Below are 20784 nucleotides of genomic sequence, written 5' to 3' on the forward strand. Positions count from 1 at the left end.
TAGCAATTTGCATCCAACAATTTATAAAAAGATACTACATCATGACCAAGTAGGGGTTATCCCAGGAATGCAAGGTTGGTTTAACATTTGAGAATCACTCCATGCAATTCACTATATTAACAAACTGAAAACAAAAAACATGTATGGATATTTCAATAGACACATGCAAGGCATTCAACAAAATCCAATATTGAGTCTTGATTTTTTAAAAATTGCAGCAAACTATGAATAGAAGGAAACTACCTCTACTTGATAAAGGCTTATATGACAACCCACAGGTAACATCATACTTAATGGTGAAACACTGATTGCTTTCCCTCTAAGATCAAGAACAAGACCAGCATATGTCCACTCTCCCCACTTCTATTTAATATTATTCTAGAAGGTCTAGCCAGTGTGATAAGGCAAGAAAAACAAATTAAAAACACCCAAATCAGGAAAGAAAAAATAAAACTGTCTTTGTTCGTGAATGACATGATTGTCCATGATTGTCTAATATAGAAAATCCAATGGCATCTGCAAAAACACTACCATATTTAATAAGCAAATGTAATAAGGTTGCAATATTCAAGGTCACTATACCAAAATCAATTATATTTCTATAGGCTATCACTGAATAATTGAAAATTGGAATAAAATATACCATGTACTAGAAAATATGAAATACTTAAGAATAAATCTGACAAAAGTTGTGCAAGATCTGTGCCCCGAAAACTACAAAACACTGATGAAAGGTGTTAAAAGACCTAAATAAATGGAGAGATATATCATATTCACACATTGGAAAGTTCAACATTTTTATGATAACAGTTCTTCCCAAATTGATCTAACAATCTGATGCAGTCTCAATCAGAAGGAAGGTTTCTTTGTGGAAATTGACAAGCTGATTCTGAATTTCATATAGAAACGCAAAGGACCTGGAATAGCCAAAACACTTTTGAAAATGAAGATCAAAGTGGGAGGACTAATGCTATCTGACATCAAGTAATCAATATGGTAGCCAATACAGTGTGGTATTGGTGTTAAGACAGACAAAAAGATCAATGAAACAGAACAGAAAGTGTACAAATAGACCCACACATATATAGACAAACAATTTTCAACAAAGGTACAAAGAGAAATCAATGAGGAAAGGACAGTCTTTTTAACAAATGATGGAGAATAATTGGATATCCATATGCAAATAATTGAGTCTCGATCCATACTTCTCCCTAAGTATAAAAATTAATCACAGACCTCAAAATGGATCATAAACCTAAAATGTAAAACTTAAAACTATAGAATTATAGAAAAAAAAGGGGGGGGAAAGCTTTGTGACCTTGGCTTAAGGCATAGACTTCTTAGAAAAGGCATCAAAAACATGCTCCATAGAAGATCAAAATCGATCAACTGAGCATCATCAAAATTAAGGCTTCCACTCTTTGAAAGGTACTGTTTAGAGAATGAAAAGGCAAGCCGCAGACTGTGAGAAAATATTTGCAAATCCTCTGATAAAGGACTTGTATCCAGAATATGTAAAGAGCTCTCAAAACTTAATAATAGGAACATGGAAAACCCAATTTAAAAGAGCCAATGATTTGAACAAATACTTTACTAAAGAAAATGTATAGATAGCAAATAAGCACATGAAAACATCATGAAACATCATTAGTCATTAGGTAAATGCAAATTAACACCACAATGAGATACCACTAACACCTATTAGATACACAGCTATTACAATGGCTTAAAAAGACTAAGCATGCCAGTGTCGGCGAGAGTAGAAAACAACTTGGACTCTCATACACTGCTGATGGGAAAGTAAAATGGCATGACCATTTGGAAAAGAGTTTGGTAGTTTCTTTAAAAAGTTATACCTAGGCATATCATATCATGGAATTATTCCACTCCTAGGTATTCGTCCAAGAGAAATAAAGGCATTTGTACATAGGTGCCCCTAGTAGCTTTATTTATAATTACTGAAAACTGGAAACAGTCTCAATGTCCATCAAGTTAATGGGTAAACAGTCATATATCCACAAGATGGTACACAACTCAGCAGTAAAACTTGTTAATTGCTTGTTACTGCAACAACATGGACAAGTCTCAAGATAATTATGCTAAATGAAAGAAGCCAAACAAAAAGGAGCACATATAGTGTGATTCTATTTGTGTACAAGTTTAGAAAATGCAAACAACTGGCAGTCACAGAAAGATCATGGGTGACTTGGGGATGAGCGGGAAAGGGGAGTTAGGGAGACAAGAGAGGGATGGCCAAGGAGCAAGAGGAAATCTGGGGAGATGATGGATAGGCTCATTATCTTGACTAGTAATGGTTTCATGGGTATAGGCACATGTCAAATTTTATCAAATTATGTACTGTAAATATGTACAGTTTATGGTCTGTCAATTATACCCCAAGAAAGCTGTTAAATTGAAAAATAGCTGAATGTTATATAGAAGTATGGTAAATAGAAAAAAGAACTTTAAGAGCTGAAAGAGGATGCTTCGGGGGCGTGGGATTTGCAGGTGAGGAAAGGGGAGGGAGAAGCAGAAGATGCCTGTTCTTCGCTAAACCTCATAAAATCATCTGTCTTTAAAAGCCACATATATTTATTACATTGATACTTTTTCTTAATTAAAAAAAATAATAAAGTCACACACACACACATACCCCTCCTTTCTGAAGCAGGCCGGTACCCCAAAGAGGTTAAGCCTGTGTTATTCCTCCTCTGGGCCGTCTGCAGCTGTGCCTGTGTTTGTTTGCCCCTGAGTGACATATTCACCCAGATCACTGTCCACCAGACTCTGGACCGGGAAGCAGCACTAAAGGACAGAGATTTGGTGTTGTGTGGAGAGCAGGAGCCTGGAAGGACCTGGAAAGATCTTTCTGGGGTTCTGCAGAGTCCCACATTAGAGGCTTACCAAAGAAAGTCAAGGGCGAGGCAGAAATGATGGCATCCCAGAGAGTGGGCATAGCAAAAATGGCAGGATCCCAGGAAGCCAGGGGATCAGAGGTGCAGGGATCCCAGGAAGCACAAGGGGCTGGGCCTGTGCCTCCTGGCCCCAGCTTATGGGAAAGCCTGGTCCCCTCCCTAGGGGTGCTTGCCCTGGTCTACAGGCCACTGCCAAGCCCCGACACTTAGTAGGGTAGCACAAGGATTGGCTCTGGGCTCCAAACTGCCTGGATTCAAATCCCATCTCTGTCCCTCCCTGGCCGTGCGGTGGACTTTACCGCTCCATGGTTTAATTTCCCCCTCCGTAAAATGGGGCTACTGACAATGCATGACTCACAGGGGTGCTTGTAAGGACAGGCTGAGCCAATGCATATAAAGGTCTCTGAGCAGCTGCCTGGTCAGAGTCAGGACCCAGGAAGGCTTGTTGTTTCTGTGAACCATTTCCCAGATGCACCCAGAAACAGAACCCTGGCTTTGAGTCCCAGCTCAGCCACTTTGTACCTGGTGAGCTGGGGCAAGTTACTTTGCCAACTTGAGCTCCATTTTCTCACCCATAAAATGAAGGTTATAATAGCCACCCTAGAGGGTTGTTGGGAGGGTGGAATGAACTAAACTTCTTTGAACAGGAGCTGGCTGAGTGAGGGCTGAGTGAGGGCTCAGCCAATGAGGACCACAATGATTTTCCCATCACTAGCTTCTCCTCTGGGGTTTGGTCCCCTCATCTCCTCCCTGTGCTCCATCCCAAGTCCACTGCCTATCCTTACACCCCACCCCCAAACTTATTTTAGTCGTTGAAATTTATAAAGAGCTCTAAATTCAGGTCTCAGGAAGCATGGCTTGATGGAAAGACCTTGAACTTTTAAGTGAGACTGTGTGACCTTTGGCAAGTTACTTAACCTCTCTGAACCTCACCTTCTTCATCTCTACAGGAGACATAATTATGCCACCTACCTCATGGGGCTGCTGTGACAATCAAGTGAGATGATATGTATAAAATGCCTTGCACACAGTAGGCATTCAATGGACACGAGTTTCTCCCCAGCCCCCTCTTCGTCTCCCTCTCCTCCACAAAGGGAGTGACCCAATCTGATTCCATAGCACAGTGCCTGGTCTGCAGTGGATTCCCAGGAAGTGTTTTCCAGGTGAGTTATTCACTGAATGAATAGTAATGCCTAGGAGAGAGGCCACCCAGATTTGTCCCCCTGCAGGCCCGCCCGAGTGGCTGACAAATCTATTATAGATGCCTCACATCTCAATAAATATTTCAATGCAAATAAATAAAGGATACCATGGGCCTCTCAGCGAGCGGCTCCTCACAGCTCACTGCACACAATCCCTGATTCCTGCCCAAAGTCAGGTGTCCCCTGGGATCCTTCACTGGCTCTAGCCAGACACCATGTGTGCCAACATGGGGGCACGAAGAAACAAGTAAGCTGGTTCCTGGCAAAGGGGAAGTCTCTTCTCACTTTGGGGTGGCCTGGGAGACACTGGGGAAGCCAAGCTTCTGTAGCTTGGCTACACTCAAGTGACCTCCACCAGCTCATCTCTGAGGAATGAAAGGGATTGTGTCTTCCTGTGTCCAGCCTGGTCTGTGCCAGGACAAATGGCAACTGAAGGTCTCTTCAAAGGAGTTGATTAGGTGGTGAATCAGGGATCACCTTCCAGGCTAATCTGTAATTCTATCCTAACTTTCCTTCCCAAAGAAGAAGGTCTGAGCCTCACAGCCATCTGACTCATTCATTCATTCATTCATTCATTCACATGTTCAAAGAAGGTTATGAGCACCTGCCATGTGCCAGGGGCTAGAAACATGGTAGCCAAGTTCCCCCTTGTGGGAGACAGAATTCTAAGCTGGCAGCCAGGATTCCTGCCCCCTGCATACATGGTCTGTATAATGCCCTCCCCTTGAGTGTGGGAAGACCTTGAAAATAGGATGGGATTTCACTCTGTGATCAGGTTTTATTATACGGCAAAGGTGAAGGGATTTTTTTCAGATGTAATTAAAGTCTCAAATCAGTGGATTTTTAGTTAATTTTGAGTTAATCAAAAGGGAGATTATCCTGGTGGGCCTGACTGAATCAGGTGAAAAGTCTTTAAAAGAGTGACTGGGCCCCTCTTGAAGAGAAAGAAATTCTCCTCTGCTTTGAAGAAGTAAGCTGCCGTGTGTGGGAGGGGCTACGAAAAGGCCATGTGACAGGGAACTGTGGGCAACCTCTTGAAGCTGAGAGCATCCCCTGATTACCCCCTCCCCAACCCCTAGCTGATAGCCAGCGAAAAAGCAAGGACCTCAGGCCCGCAACTTCAAGCATCTGAGTCCGGCCAACAACCAACGGCATCGTGGAGCCTGCTCGCCGTCTTCAATGCAGACTTGTGAGACCCTGGGTGGGGGACCAGCTAGGCTGTGTCCGGTCTCCCGACCCAGGGAAACTATGGGGTAACAAGTGTGTGTTGTTTTAAGCTGCTGAGTTTGTGGTAACTTTTCAAGCGGTGATAGAAAACTAATACTTGTCTCTTGTGGCTCTCGGAGTCTGGTGCGGCTGACAGACGACTCCAGCCTAGTAGGGCTGAGACCGGCACAGGGATGAGCCAGGAGGCTGTGGATGTTCCAGTGCAGTCCTGGCAGAGGAGTCGTGGGGAGTCAGGAAGGCTCTGGAGGGCACTAGGGGGAGGAGGAGGAGATGGGAAGGAAGAAGGGGAGGGGAGAGAATGGGAGGAGAAAGTGGATTTCAGGTGGATGGAGCAGCAGGTCCAAAGGCCCGTGTTAAGCAGTTCGGCTGGTGGCTGATAGAATAGGAGGAAGTGAGGAGGGGGCATCAGCAAAGCCTAGTGGTGAGGGGCTTCGGAGGCCACGCTCAGACACTGGGTCCTTATCCTGGAGGGCATAAATCTGCCTCTGGGTGGAGGGCAGATTGAAGGAGGCCAATGGTAGAGACCGAGAGACCAGGTAGCAGGCTGCTGCCAGCCCAGGAGAGAGGGGAGGGGGTGAGGGCCAGGAAGGCGGCAGTGGGAAGGTGAGAAGTGGACGTTTTTGAAAAGTATTCAGCAGGGGGAACGCATTGCATCGGATGATGACATACGCGGCCGTAAGGAAGGGACAAGATACCAGGAAGACAGCCCGTTTCCAGGGTGGATGGTGGTGCCATTTGCTGAGATGGGAAAGTTGAGGAAGGGACACGTTGCAGGGAAGAGGAGGCAATATTAGGAACAGTAGAAAAATCCATGTAACATTCGCTCTGACCCAGGGCTGTTCTAAGGTGCTTTACCTACATGAAGTCATTAATCCTCCCTACACCTTAATGAGCCAGGTACTGTCATTATTCCCACTTTACAGATGGAGAAAGTGAGGCACAGAGTGGTTAAGCACCTGGCCCAAGGCTGCACAGCCGGCAAGTGTCAGGGCCAGGATCTGAATACAGCCAGTCTGGCTCTAGAGTTTGTGGTCTGGACCACTTCGCATTGTCCCGCTTGTGATGTGCTGAGTTGAAGGCGTTGTAGGACAGAAGCCTGGTTGTTGCTGCTGGGTGAGCAGTGGGACAGACAAGTCTGAGGCTTAGATGAGGGGTCTTAGCCTCTACTGAAGGTCTAGAAATGGTTAGTGGGTCCATGGGAGTCCATGCTTGTGTCCAGAAGGAGAGGGTTCAGTGGAAGGAAGAGAGGGGAGGGGAGGGGAGGGGAGAACAGAGCAAAAGAAAGGACCAAGCCCTGAGGAACTTTGGTGATTGGGGCCTGGGCTGAGAAAGAGGTACCTTGAAGGATACTGAGAAGGGTCAGCCAGAGAAATGGGGACACCACAAAGCAAGGTGTCAGGGAAGGGCGTGCTTGAGGGAGGACCTAGGGATTAACACTGTCACATGCCATTAAGGCTCCAAACCAACTAAGGACTGATGCAGATGCCCCACAAAGAATGGCCATCCACACAGTGGGCCGTTGCTAGTCCTTCCAGAAGCCAAAAGAGCCTTGCTCAATATGTCTTTAGCACAGTGATTCGCAGCCTTAGCTCCCTCTCTACCCCCCGAAACTCTGTGCCTTGCCTGTCTTTATGCCTTTATGTATTGCAGTCCCTGGAAGTCCCCCCAGAGGTTCCTCCCCTACAGCTCTTTGCTTTGCTGCCTGAAATTCAATCCTTCGTACTGAACAACTGGAATAGTGATATATACTTGATGTAAACACATCTAACCCTATGAGGTAGGTATTATCTATTATTATCCTCATTTTACAGATGAGGAAACTGAGGCACAGAGAGGCCAAGAACCTTGTCCAAGGTGTACAGCTAGTAAGTGGCAGAGCTGGGATTCCAACCTTGATAGTCTGGCCCAGAGTTCATGCTCTTAACCACCACACCACAGCTCCTCTCATCAGTGTTTATAGAACAAGGTACTAAGGTACTATCTTCACTCAAGGACCTATGGATAGACTATCTGTCATGTTCTAAATTTCCCATCTAGGAGGAGATAAATCACCATGGGCCCACAGGAAAGACTCATCCATCCATCCGTCCACCCATCCACCCATGCATCCATGCATCCATGCATCCATCCAGCTATCCATGAATCCATCCATCCATTTATCCTTTCTCCCTCCTTCTCTCTATCATTCCCTTTCATTCTCCCTCCCTCTCTTCTCTCCTTTCTTCCACTGAAAGACTGTTTGCTATGACTTTCCTGCATGTCAGGCATCCAGAGTGGGTGCCCAGAATGAGGTCAGAGGCCCGGGGGTGGCCCGGACGGGAAAAGGCGCAGAGCTCCCCTCCTCTGAGTAGGCCCCAAGTTAACACATCTTATCAGACTCCAGTCTACAACTCAAAGCAAAAAACCAGCCAAAACCTCAGCATGGAAGCAATTTCTAGGAACTGGGACTAGTCTTTCCCTAAGTCTGTACCTGTCAAATTGGACAGACAGACAGAGGCTGTGACTTCGAACAGACGCAATTATGAGCTGAGCCAACAACCCATCCTGCACACTTCCGGAAACAGAGTGAGATCTAGCGTGTCAATTATTTAAACCCTAATTAACATAGCTCTGCATGTCTTTTTTGGGGGGCGCCCTCAGAACACACAGCATTGTTATCGTGGAAGAAAAGAGAGAATGAAATATTGATGGGGGTCGGCTTTGTTCTCTGCTCAGCAAGAGCGGGCTGGTTGTAGGAAGCAGATTCCCGCCGTTGCTGCAGCTTTAATTAGGAAGGTCGGTGGCTTCTCCGGCGTCTTGGATTCCTTTAATTTCCACTGAGGGAAGCGGCTTCTGAATTTTATTGAACACAGTTGAATTTTTATTTTCAAAAATCAAAACAGAAACAGTTCTTGGCATCTGTTATGAGCGCTGGGTGTTATTTGCTCTTTAGAGATAAAGTTGTTTTTATACGGGGAGAGAGAGCCAGGGAAAACGGGGCCTGAGATTTGTCCTGGGAAAGATACTCGACTGGGAGATGGTAGTCAGCAGAAAAATAAACCTCCACTCGACCCAGCTTGGCCCGGGCTCCCCGGCACTCTGGCTGGACTGAGAAATCCATTTGACAATGAACAGTGCGAGCTGAGTTTGAGGTAGTTAACTCTTGGGGCACCGGAGTCTGATCTGGTTCCAGAAGTTTCTGGCACAGGAAATCAAGTGGAGCGAGGTCACTGAGGCCCTAGAGATGGGAGGGAGACCAGGGCGGACCCCTCGGAGGAAGGGGAACCAGGGAAGGGGGGAGCTGAAAGGAAGGAACCTGGGGTGGGGGGAACAGAACAGAATATAGATGCCGGAGAGGAGGGGCCCTGGAAAGGAGGGTCCCCGGTGGCAATCTCAAAGGCCAGAGCAGCCTCCCAATGCTTGATCCCAGGTCCACGTCGGGTGGGAGAAGGTGCCATGGAGAAGGACTCAGGTTTAGGTGGCATCTCTCCTTCCGCTTGTCTTTTTTTTGGTGGTTGGACGTTGGGTTCACTCATTAAGCATATGCCACTCATGTCCTGGAAGCCAGGCCCCTGGTTAGCACCAGAGGCCAGAGAGACAGAGCCATGGTTGCTGCTCAAACAGGGAGACCAACGAAAGCAGCCCTGTGTGATAGAAGCTGAGGGCAGGGTGGGTTCACTCACTTCAGAAGTGATATCTGAGCAGAAGGAAGGAAGGAAGGAGGGAGGAAAGGAAGGAGGGAAGGAAGGCAAATGCATTTCAAGGTTGAAAATGGCGAGGAGGACATTCCAGGCAGAGGGCCCGGCCTCTGTAAAGGCAGGAAGGGGTGAGAGCACGAATCAGAAATTTACTGGAGTTGAAGCAGAGGAAGCAGCTGAAAGTGAGGTCTGTTCCGGTGACAGGGTCTCTGTGGACTCCACCTCAGGATGCAAAACAGACAAACCAGCCTTGAGCTGGAGCAGCTCTGCCTGAGCCTCAGGGAGCAGGAATGTGGGTGCAGGGCCCACGCCACTCGTTTAGCCCAGGCCGAGCTCTGCAGGCAGGTCCTAGTATCCTCATTTTCGTGTGAGTTGTGAGTTGCAAGGGATAAAGGTGTGGTAGCGTGAAATGCTGTCATTTCTTTAGCTGCAAGAATGTTCTGGTTGCAACTGAGCTAGGCTGGAGCGTTTACTCAACAATACGGAGCAGGCCTATTGTAGCAGACGCTGTCAGAGTTCCACCCACAATCCCCTGGGATCCTTCTCCCACCTTGCTGCACACTGGAGGCCCGTTCTGGGTGTGCTATCATTCCCAAGAGCCAACACCCGAGTCTTTTTGTCAGTGGGCTGCCCTCAAATTGCTGGAACATGGCATGCACAGAGACCTGGAAGCGCCTGGAAAAGTACATCCTTCTAGAGCAGCTTGAAGGGTGTGGGTTGAAAGGTTTTGCCTCACCTGTCCCCACGAGGGACAACTCAAATGTATGACCCGTGCTATCTCCAGCACCAGGTCCCCTCTGTAGGACTTTGCTGGATACACACCCTCTCTTGGCCTCCCTCCCTTCCCTGTCCCACTTCTCCACTCCCTGTGGATTGTTCCCAGAAATGCCTCCTAATGCATCACTTTCACCTGACTCCATCTCAGGTTCTGCCTTGGGGAACCCAGGCTTAACACCCACCTGTGTGCCAGCCATTGCTTTCCGCCCTGGTGTCACAATGTTAAAAAAGTCACACCCATGCACCCATGCACACCCACACATGACCAAGAACATGCCAAGCAATAATCTGGGTGCTGGGGATGCAGTAGAGAATGAAACCATCAAGAGCTCCTGCCTGGAGGAGCAGATACTCTCCTGGGGAAGACAGACAACATGAGAATTAAATAAATGAGGTGGAAGGAAGGGCCTCCCTGCAAAGGCAACTTTTGAGTAGATACTTAAAGGAGTTGGGAAGGAGGCAAGCCATGGAAATAACCCATGTAAGAAGTTTAAGAGTATTCCAGGGAGAGGCAGCAGCAAGTGCAAAGGCCCTGAGGCAGCATATGCTTGCAGTGTTCCAGGAATACCAAGGAGGCCAGTGTGGCAGGGGCAGAGTTCACAAAGGGGAGAATAAAGGAGACGAGAGACAGACAGGTATGGGATGTAGATCCTGTAGGATCTCTGCATTTCATTCTACACACATTAGTTTTTGTTCTGAATGTGGTCAGAACCAGCAGAGCGTTCTGTATCTGTCTTACCCAGAGCAGTTTCAACCCCTTTTGAACACCCAGGTGGGAGCTGGCCTTGAGAAGCCTCAGAGAGCTCTGCTCAGAGTGGCTTTATGAAGAATGGTGCCGTTCGGGTGCAGACTGGCCTCTCCCTGGAAGGCTTTTCGCACCAGCTGCCACAGGAGCACAGCTCTCTGCATCTTGTTACACACACGTGCACACAGACATTAAAGGGATCTTAAAACACACTCTCGCCGAAGCTACTTTTTTTCTCACTTGCTTATTTATTCAACAAGCATTCATTGGGCTACTTGACATGTGAGGTGCTACTCTGAGGCCAGGGCCACCCTGGTGAACAAGGCAAGACGGGGTCCCTGCCTGAGCAGACCTCACATTCCAGCAGTGGAAATGGATGATAAACAAATGATCAGAAAAACCTGCAAAATACAAATTTCAGGTAGTGCCAAGTCCCGTACAGAAAAATAAAACAGGTTGGACTAGGGTTCTCAGCTAGAAAGACTTTGCCCCCAGGACACGTGTTTGGAGACATTTTTGATCGTCACAACCTTTGGAGGGTGGATGCTACTGGCATCTAATGGGAAAAGCCAAGAAATGCCGCTAAATGTTCTGAAATGCACAGGGGAGCCTCCATGACAAAGGATTATCCAGCGCAAAACATCAACAGGTCGGAGATCGAGAAACCATGGGGTGGGGGAGAGAGTCATGGGCAAGAGGTATTGAAACCGGGATGGCGTGGGAAGCCAGGATGATCAGGTTGCCTCCTCAGATGTTACTTCCATTCAAGAAGGTAGCGTTTCGGCAGAGACATGAATGAAATGGAGGAGTCAACGACAAGGGAAGAGCATTTCAGACAGAGGGAACAGCCGGTGCAAAGGTTCTGAGGGGGCAAAATACTTGACGTGTTCAAGGAACACATGTAGACATAACTCATCCTTCAGGGTGTTCCGCTTTGGGAAATAGACACCTCAAGGAGCACAGATTTCACCCTGGAATCATTTCTAAGCATTCTCCTCCAGAAAAAGCAAGGCATCCCTATTCATCAGAAGGGAAATAGCAGTTTCCACCCCACACCGGCCTCTATTTCAGCTGGGTATCTTGGTGGGAAAAGGGTACTTCCCTGTAAGACAGAACACTTGACCCCCCTGGACTTGGATCTGCCGCCCATTCCTTAGCGGGTCCAATGGCCTCACCCCAACCCTCCATTTTACAGGGTCATCTGAGCCTCAAGGAGAAGCCAGGACTTGTCCAAGGGTTTATAGAGAGCTACTGCAGGGGCTGGGGCACATGACCTCACTTCCAAGTCTGCCTCCATCTTCAGCCCTGTTTGCCAGCCACAGAGCCCAGCCAGCCCCTCTCCGATTTTGTAAACAAGGCCCAGCTCTGAGAGTCTCTTTCTCCCAGGACCCCACCCTCTTTGCTGTGACATTTCCTCTTGCCCCCTTGAGTCTGCCTACCAGGGCCCAACCTCGCTGGAGGCTTTGATTAAATATGCACCTCCTAATCTCATCAGAGACCAGAAACATGCATATATGCAAATCAACATCTGCTCCTCTACTCAGGGAAGGATCCTCCCAGAGTGCTCTGGGGAAAGGAGCCCAACCCAATGAACTCTGAGGGGAAGGCTCCAGAACAACGAAAGTCGCTTCAAAATCCCTGGGTCCCTGATGGAAATTCACTCTTCATGTAATTGGAAGTTATACTTAAAGGAGCAGCCCCAGCGTGACCCACCTCAAGCTGCATCTCCTTCCGAATCAAGCCTTTCTGTGTTACAGGAGACATGGCCTGGGCCCTAGTCCAGGGAAGCTTGCCCATCTGGCTGACAAGGGAAGCAGCAACTGATGGTCACTTCTTGGCTTTGCTGGGTATCTTCATTGCTAACTCGAAGGCATCGGACCGCTTACCAGGAGAATTAAGGTAGATATGGATAGGGCCCATACCAGCACCTCAAAGTCTGTATGGTTTGAGACTCTGACACTCCATTTCTCACTCGCGTGACACCGAAACGGTGGCAGGGAGTGAAGATGAGGAAGGCCCTTCCATCCTGCGGCAGTGCCTGGCCCTCTGATCTCAGAGTCCTCGCCATGGAGAATTGCAGTGCGGTTCTGTGGGCAGGGGCAGGAAGTGACGCACATCACAGGATGCTCACACCCCATTGGCCAGAACTTAGTCACGTGGTCTTGCTTAACTGCAAGGGAGGCTGGGAAATCAAGCTGGCGGTGCAGGCTGGAGCAAGAGGAGAGGGTGGGTTTGAGTGTTCCAGAGCAGTGTCTGTCATGGCCGTTTCCTCACACAACTTCAGAACTGAAAGGGTCCTGAAAGCACTGATTGGTTTAGGTCTTTGGGTTGTAAGCCACAGAAAGAAATTAGCATTAGGAAATTTATGATCAGGACATGAAGGAATCACCAGCTTGGGATATGGTAGGGGAGCCTGGGGAGCAGCCAGCACAGCCATGGGGTCACAATAGGAATGGCCTGGTCACGAGGAAGGTCATCCATGTCTTCAGTCTTGTGTCACTGATTCCGTAAACAAAGTCCCTGTGAGAACACCTGGCTGGCCACACCTAGATCCCTCATCTGACAGACCGCCGTCGACAGAGGGGAGGGGAGAGGACTGCGCTTGGCCTGTGGCTTCCACACAGCATGGTACTGCTCAGGAGTTTGTCATCCCACCCAAACTATGCCTCTGAGGGAGGCGGGTGAGTCAGGAAATCAGGATGCTGACTTCAGGAGCTGGTGTATTCGGATACAGAGTCTGTTACTGAGATCAGAGCTCTTCCTTTGCAGGTGGGCCCACTGGGGATCAGAGAGAGGAAGTAAGAAAAGAGGCGGGGGCTTCCCTGGTGGCACAGTGGTTGGGAGTCCGCCTGCCGATGCAGGGGACACGGGTTCGTGCCCCAGTCCGGGAAGATCCCACATGCCGCGGAGCGGCTGGGCCCGTGAGCCATGGCCACTGAGCCTGCGCGTCCGGAACCTGTGTTCCGCAATGCGAGAGGCCACAACAGTGAGAGGCCTGCTTACCGCAAAAAAAAAAAAAAAAAAAAAGAAAAGAGGAGGAACTGGATCCTGATAGGCCTGCTTCCCGCAAAAAAAAAAAAAAAAAAGAAAGAAAAGAGGCGGAACTGGATCCTGATCTTCCCACGGTTGCAGTGATCACCTTCTGTTTGGTGACAGATGGAATTGGATGCCAATTTCCTTTGCAAAATCTTTGAGACCCAGTCTCTGTTTCCTGAGCCTTCCGCCTTGTCAGGGTCTGAAGTCACCTTGATTCTTTCTAGAGGAAGCATGTCTGTTGGGAAATTTGATATTCAGGGGTGGCCCATGTGATGGGGCTGGTGAGGAGTAGTTGTATGAGAAGGACATAAAGGCAAAACCACCAGTGGGAGAAATCACAAGGCATAGCTTGTAAAACTGTAAAACTACAAAATAGATGTAAAGCTGGCATTTGGGTAGGTGGTTAGCATTTGTGCCTCTCCAAGCTCCCCAACGCTTTGGCCATATTTTTCTGAGGAAAATGTATTTGTATATGATTATATTCCATGTGTGTGGTGGACATGAGTTGTTTGGTCTACCTGGCATCCTTGTACCCTTCTGCTGAAAATAGCACCCCAGTTTCCTTTGGGGAACTGCCCTTCCCCCACTTTCAGGCAACATGCTCACATGTGGCTGACTTGAGCCCCAAGAACCCGTGTGAACATGTGGCACCAGCCTGCCCAATCAGAACACAGCAGTTGTCTCAGGAGTGGGCACATAACGCGGTCTGGACCAAACAAATGGAACTTTGTAGGAGCAGTAGAGACAGACAGAGATGCTCTCTTTCTGTTGTAGATAAAGAACTAGGAAGTCGGCCTAGAGTTGCTGATGGACATCATTCCTGCCAAAGGATGAAGCCACTCAGAGGAAAACAGGCTAAAGATGGAGAACGGTAGCTCCCTAATGATATGGACTGAATTGTGTCCCCTCAAAAATTCATATGTTGAAGTCCTAACACCTGGTGTGACTGTATTTGGAGATAGGGCCTTTAAAGAGTTAATTAGGGGCTTCCCTGGTGGCGCAGTGGTTGAGAATCTGCCTGCTAACGCAAGGGACACGAGTTCGAGCCCTGGTCTGGGAGGGTCCCACATGCCGTGGAGCAACTGGGCCCATGAGCCACAACTACTGAGCCTGCACGTCTGGAGCCTGTGCTCCACAACAAGAGAGGCTACAATAGTGAGAGGCCCGCGCACCGCGATGAAGAGTGGCCCCCACTTGCCGCAACTAGAGAAAGCCCTCACACAGAAACGAAGATTCAATACAGCAAAAATAAATAAGTTAATAAGCTCTTAACCCCAACATCTAAATAAATAAAAAATAAAATAAAACAATAAAGAGGTATTTAAATGAGGTCACAAGTCAGGGGGGGATTCCTAAGTCGATAGGACCGACGTCCATATGAGAAGAGGTAGAGACACCAGAAGTGTATATGCACAGAGGAAAAGGCCATGTGAGGACACAGCAAGAAGGAGGCCATCTGCACGCTGAGGAGAGAGACCTCAGGAGAAACCAACCCTGCCGGCCCCTTGATCCTGAACTTTCAGCCTCTAGAATGGTGAGAAAATAAATTTCTGTCATTTAAGCCACGCAGTCTGTGGTATTGGCTATGGTAGCCCAAGCTGACTAATATACCTGACGACATCATTTAACACCTAGGCCAGCTGTGCCTGCCATCTGACAAGCTTCCTCTAAACATTTCACTCATGTGAGCTCATCAATTACCTTTTGTCTTAAGCCGGTTTGAGTCCAGTTTTCTTTACTTGCAAATTGTAAATTAAGAATTCCCGGGCTTCCCTGGTGGCGCAGTGGTTGAGAGAAATTATATGATATTAACACTGGTAGTCTCAGAGTGTGGAATTCAGGGGCTCTTAGTTTCTTCTTTTATTTTACTACTCTGAATTTCATAAAATGAACTTGGGTTACTTTCATAATTAAAAAAAAAGTTTTATGTAAAAAATATTCATATGTTTCTGCCATGCACAGGGGCCAAAGCAATTTTTCCTTCCTGTTGGCTAAGAAGGGCCCAGGAAGGAAAGGGTAAGAGGCGGTGAGAAGATCAATACCTGTTAAGATGGTTCCACGTGTCAGTGGTCAGTTCACGGTGTACATCATCCTATTTTGTTTTCATAAAGGCTCTGCCACGTCGGTCCTCTTTGTATCCCCCCATTCACAGACGAGGAAACGAGGTTCCAGGAAATGACGCCTTAAATAAGGTCACACCAGTAGTAAGTTACAAGGTGGGGATTCGGCTCCAGATTCACCTGATGTCAAAGTTCTCTTTTTGCTGCCCAGCCCTGCAGCGAGTGAACAAGGCGAAGTCCTGGTCAGCAACCCCCGGAGTGCTGACCACTGTTGAAGTGAGCCCTTACGCTGTGAGGGCCCCGAGACTATATCAAGACCTTCATGCTTGTGGGGTGGAGTGGGGAGCACAGAGGGCAAAGCAGAGGTCAATGAGGTTTGTCTGTAACTGATAAAAACAATGACTAGTGTATCATTTTACAATGTGTATACATATTTATATATCTGTGTATATGTGGGTACATCTGTATCTATGTCAGCACTACACTTATATCCTTATCACTACAATTGTTAAGTTGAACCACAAGAAATTGACCGTATTAGACCATTTTTGAGCTATAAAAAATGGCTCTTTGAAATGGCTCAGCTCTATACCTATACTGAATCTCTATAATCTAGATCTATATTTCCTTCTCTTTCACACACAAAAAACCCCACAAACATTCCTCTAATTCCGAATCTGGGAGTACTGCTCCCCCACCCCCACCCCGACTAGGAGCCTGGCCGCCCTGAGCTGGACAGGAAGCGAGGCCTCGGGGACCCGAGGGTCAAGGAGGACCCCGGATAGCTGTCCAGCTCTCCTGGCCTCAGAGTGAGCTGGTCCCCTCCACTCCCTCTGCTGACCAAGGGGAGGCCCTAATTCACCAGCTACCGCCCCCTCAGCTGCAGAAGGGAGAGACGAGTGGACCCTTTGACGCTGATTTGCAGCTGATGGGCAAGGCGGAGGCACACACAGGGGTTGGGCCCCAGGTCTGCATCCCCTGGGGTGAGGTCAGAAGCTGCAGGGCAGAGCCAGGGCAGAGGGAGGGCAGCCTAGCCTAGGCCTCACTCTGGGCCAGTTCAGAGTCTCCTGTCCTGTCCTCCCACTTCTGCAAGGGGAGCGAAACATGACCGTACCGCTCCCTCGGCCCTGCCTGCCTGTCACACTATCCCCTCGTAGGCTCGGTTAGCCTGGCCTCCAGGCGCCCCCTCCTCAGTCCCGGAGGCCTCTGGCTGCCCAGCTCAGCCCACGGCCGCCCACTCTGGCCGCGGGGCTGTTTGTGGAGCCATCCCAGGCAGCCCCGAGCCTCTGTCTTCCTATTTATACAAACAAACAAAAGCCGGTTCGGTTACCACGGGCGGGCTGTGAGGCGTCCAACACAAACCGAGGCCGCCCGCCTGGCGTCTCCAGATGCCCTGGGTTCGGTTCAGGCAGTCCCAGGACATTTGCCTTGTTCCCGCTCTGGCCTCGTTACCCGACTCTCCACGCCTCAGTGACACACATCCCCAGCCCCTTCACAGAGGCTGTATGAAATGGGGCCAGGCAACACTTAGGCTGCAAAAGAAGGCTGACACCCTGAAGGCTCTGGGTCCCCGCCAAGACAGAGCCTTCTCGTACCCTGGAAGCCCTGGACATCCTGCTCCAGAAGGGTTTGGAGCTAGCCTTGTCCAGTACCTATTTAACAGATAGGAAAACTGAGGCCAGAGAGAAGGGACTTTCTAAGGTTACACAGTCAATTTGAGACAAAATCTTTAAAAGCTATAACCAGGGTCAGGAACTACCTACAGGGTAGAATTTGGGAGCACCTCTAAAGGATGTTTTCTTCCATGGATTTCTTCCCTTCGGGCCCAAATATCCTGAACTTCTACCATTAGAGCTCTAGTCCTTGAGTCCAGATATGCCAGTAAGAATCTTCTTGATGTGGAGTTAAGGAAAGAAAGCAAAGTAGACACAAGTGTCTAAAAGTATTCAGTATTCTGCAAAATATATATCTGTGTATGGGTATATATATATATACGATATTTAAAATCACACACACACACACACACACACACACACACACACACACACACACACACACACTTGGATGAATATTTATGGCTGTGGATCCAAGAAACTACTAGCAGAGGTTGCCTCTGAGGAGAAAGGCAGAAGATACACAGTTGTGGGCAGACTGACTTTTCATTGTATGTTCTTCTATATAATTTTTACTAGGTGCCTTTTCGCTCTGTAATAATAAAAATCAGGGAAAACATTTACGTCGTCCTTACTACAAGCAGGTGCTGTTCTTGGTGCTTTTTATGATAACTCACTTCATCCTCATAGTTGCCCCATGCCAGGGGTATATTATTATTAGTATCCCCATTGGACAGACAAGGAGACTGAGGCATTGAAACATTAAATAACCTGCTAAATGTCACACAGTAAATGGCAGAACTAAAAATCAAACCCTGATAGCTCCGCTCCAAAGGGCAGGCATATCACCTCTTTATTAACCTGCCACCCTATAAGAAGCTATTTGATAAATAAGAAATGAGGGCTTCCCTGGTGGTGCAGTGGTTGAGAGTCCGCCTGCCGATGCAGGGGACACGGGAAGATCCCACATGCCGTGGAGCGGCTCGGTCCGTGAGCCATGGCCGCTGAGCCTGCGCGTCCGGAGCCTGTGCTCCGCAACGGGAGAGGCCGCAGCGGTGAGAGGCCCGCGTACCGAGGTGGAAAAGGGAATGGATGTGACACTGAGTCACACATAGCCTCCCCTTGGCTGCAGGGCCTTTGGCAGACTCACCATGAGACTCACGCACTGTTGTCCGGGGAATAGGGAGTGGGGCAGGCCAGGACCCCCAACGTGTGGGCGTGGGGATGGGGGAGGGGAAGGTGGCACTGGAACCGTGGGCTCTAGGAAGTGGGAGAGAAATTGGAGGGGGGGGGACACAAATGTCCTTGGAGATGCAAATCTGCCAAAAACCCACTCATCTCCCTCCATCTAACCAGTCACAGAGGGGTGGGTAGGATCCAGGGCCCCTGCCCCAGATGAAGGAGGAAGCTGGTTTTCAGGGCTGCTTCTTCAGCAAGAAAAGTGGGAAGATCTTGGTTCTGGTGTTACCTCCTCCAATTTCTAACCCTGGGATAATACTAATAATTAATAAATAATAGTAATAGCAATAATAGTAATGTAGTTGTAGGATGGCAGACTAAAGATGGCCAAAGATTCTTTGATACCCTCCCATGGAGAGATGGGGCCACGTTCCCTCTTCTTGAACCTGGGTGCACTGTGACGGCTGTGATGAATAGAATATCATAGAAGCAGTAGTTTCCAGGCCCAGGCCTTCCAACACCAGCAACTTCCACCTCCTGTCTCTGGGTCCACTCACTCTTAGAGCCTTGAGCAGTCATGTAAGAATTCCAACTACCCTTCAGCAGAGACCACATGGGGAGGGACAGGGGTCCAGATAAGCGCAGTCTTTCAAAAAATGTGACTTAAGGCATCTTGGATCCTCCAAACTAGGGCAGCCACCCACTGAATACCCCCAAGTGACCCCAGGCAAGGCCACCTGGAGCAAAAGAATTGTCCAGCCAAGTCCCACTCATACTCCCAACTCATGAAACCACCTCCCAGGTGAGGAAAGAGAATATCGACAGCCCCTGGGGTGCTCCTAGCCAATCACCACCCTTTCTTCGCCCCCGGAGATAACCACTGTCTAGGCTTTTTCATAATGCTGTCGTGTCTTTTAAAATATATTTTAGCATTTATGCATACTTATGTAAATATGGTGTTTAATTGTACTCCCTTCTGAACTTTCTAGATAGAGAATCTATAGTGTGCTTTCTTTTGTGCCCTACTTCTTTCCCTCAGCATCACATCTGTGAGATTCAGCCACTTTGTTGCATATCTTGGTATCTCGGTCATGTTCACTGCTGTATAGTACTTCATTGTATTGCTATGCAACGATGTGTTTATCGGTTCTATTGTTGATGGACATTTGGGTTGTTTCCAATGTTTGGCTGTTTGGTACGATGCCACCATGCTCATTCTTACCTGTCACTTAGTGAATATGGGCTCACACTTCTTAATATGTGCCAAGGAGTGCCAAGGAGTGTACGGTCTATGCAGACCTTCAACTCTTATCGATAATTTCTTGCCCCAGCTTTCACTCCCACCAGCAGCGTCTGAGATCGTGGTGTGAATTATACCTCATCCTGGGTTTAACTTGTATTTCTTTCAACAACCACTTAGTATATTTATTGGCCATTTTGATTTCCTCTTGTAGAGTTCCTGTTTAAACTTTCTTCTCATTTCTCTACTAGCTGTATAGCATTTAAAAATTTTGTTTCCAACTTTCAAAAATTGAGAGACTCTGTACTAAAATACAGACATCTGGTTACAGCAGAGAACAGAGACTCTTTGGCCACTGGTGGCCGGTGTCCCTGCACGGCAGTGATCAGCTGGGGCTTAGCAGTGAAGAGTCCCTTTAGTCAGGATGTGGTCAATGGTGCAGGCCTGCTTCATTCATTCTTGTGTCATGCCCTGCAGGCATTTGGATTTGGGACCTCTGGTTTAGTGTCTCAGCTGCTTTTCACCTAACCTGCTGTGGTGGGTCAGTTGCAGGAACATCCCAATTTGTTCACGCCTCTTATAAAGTCTTCATCCTTCGGGTGTGCTCTCCGCACGACTTGCTTTGGCCAATGGGACAGTGGCAAATGAGATTCAAGCAAAGACTGGAAAAGCATCTGAGCATAGGGGTTTACCCTCTGGTAGCTCTTAAAACCCTGTAATCTGGGCTAGCCTGCTGGAGGATGAGCACCCACTGGGAGAGAGGCCCCACTTATCCCAGCCAAGACCATCATCATCCAGCTGGTCCACTAGCTGACCACAGATACACGAATAAGCCCGGCCAAGATGAGCCAAATCCAGCCCAGACCAGAAGAAATACCCAGTTAAACTCAGTCCAAATGCTGTCATACAGAATTGTAAGACAATAAAACGTTGCTTTTAAAGTCACTACATTTTGAGGTGTTTTGTTACACAGCAAAAGCAAGTTGATGCATTTGCCAGCTGAGTATTCCACGAACCCAGAAAAATCAGAGAGAAATGCAGGGAAGTATCAATATTTAAAACCAGGTTCCACATCGGCATCTTCACATGGAGAAACAGCTGATACAGGATTCC

The sequence above is a fragment of the Neophocaena asiaeorientalis genome, unplaced genomic scaffold (genome assembly GCF_003031525.2).
Source record: "Neophocaena asiaeorientalis asiaeorientalis breed wild unplaced genomic scaffold, Neophocaena_asiaeorientalis_V1.1 scaffold438, whole genome shotgun sequence".
NCBI lineage: Eukaryota > Metazoa > Chordata > Mammalia > Artiodactyla > Phocoenidae > Neophocaena > Neophocaena asiaeorientalis.